This window comes from Coregonus lavaretus (genome assembly GCF_964263955.1).
Source record: "Coregonus lavaretus genome assembly, contig: SUPER_35_unloc_1, whole genome shotgun sequence".
Classification (NCBI taxonomy): domain Eukaryota; kingdom Metazoa; phylum Chordata; class Actinopteri; order Salmoniformes; family Salmonidae; genus Coregonus; species Coregonus lavaretus.
This window is the reverse complement of record NW_028167181.1, coordinates 4,577,543-4,578,612: the sequence shown is the minus strand read 5'-3', so window position 1 is coordinate 4,578,612 and position 1,070 is coordinate 4,577,543. Positions and strand designations below refer to the sequence as shown.

The window sequence follows — 1,070 nt, the reverse complement described above, 5'->3', positions numbered from 1 at the left end:
TACTCTCTGGTGTCACAGCTTGGTACTTTGCTTTGAATCCCTTGTCTGTATTTCTGTCGTTGGTGTCAAAGAACAACAACATAGGAGTTCCTAATGACACTATCGGCCCGGGTTTGGAGTGCCACACAACCTCCCTGCAGAGACAAACAGAACAGGAGACAAAGCAGAAAACAATATGTGGATTACTGTACATATAGAACCATTTATGTCAAATCAATAGCTACTGACCATACAGCTGGACCTTACATTTGACAATGTACAGTATATCTAAATACCATTGATATTTCAATACATTCCAATAAATGCATGTATGCATTTCTGTTGCTATGTTACAAAAAACAGTCAGTAATATCAAACATCAATGTGACATTCTGCAGTGCGGAGTTGACCTCCCTCTGAAAGTCTATGGCTTGTGACTGCAGAGTTGACTGTAATCTAGTTAGGGGCTGTAACTTAAAGTGGAGTAGTGAAGAGGCAGCCAGCCAGGCTTATTGGCTGTGTCCGCCGTGGACGGTCTAATTTGGGCTTGACATCAAAGCTCAATCCTTATACCCTTGGAGTGTGGATGGTCCTGTGGGGCTGTGTGTTGGGGGGTAGGGTGGGGGATAGGAGACACTGTGTGTGTAAGTGAGAGAAAGAGAGAGAGAGAGAGAGCGCACGTGTGTGTGTGAGCATGAGTGTGTGAAGCATGTCGTGCTGCAGCCAAGGGGCAGAGGAGGTGGGGAGCCAGAGGAGGTGTTGCAATAACACTGCAGGGTTAGTTATGTGTGTGTGTGTGTGGTGTGTGTGTGTGTGTGTGTGTGTGTGTGTGTGTGGTGTGTGTGTGTGTGTGTGTCTGTATCCATTTGTGAGAGCAGAAGTTTGGCTATGTGTTAATGTGTGGCACAGTGGACAGTGTAACACAGTTGAGAGGGATGCTGTGGCCTCACATTTACATCCATCAATCTATAACTATACAGATAGTAAATGCTTCTGACAAGTATTGAAAAACGAGTCCTATCCACATGGCTTAAACATCAACGCTTTTTGCACAGTCCCCTTAATAGTCCACGTCACACTTCACATAGCTT

The 1,070-nt window shown here is 45.0% G+C and overlaps 2 protein-coding genes across 2 annotated transcripts in view; both read right to left on the bottom strand.

Annotated features, from left to right (window-relative positions):
* gprin3b (GPRIN family member 3b) overlaps positions 1–1,070 on the bottom strand; it is a 263,036-nt gene that overhangs the window by 230,489 nt on the left and 31,477 nt on the right. The window lies entirely within an intron of this gene.
* LOC311109965 (type II inositol 3,4-bisphosphate 4-phosphatase-like) overlaps positions 1–1,070 on the bottom strand; it is a gene marked incomplete at its 5' end in the record, with an annotated part of 72,655 nt that overhangs the window by 60,442 nt on the left and 11,143 nt on the right. The window lies entirely within an intron of this gene.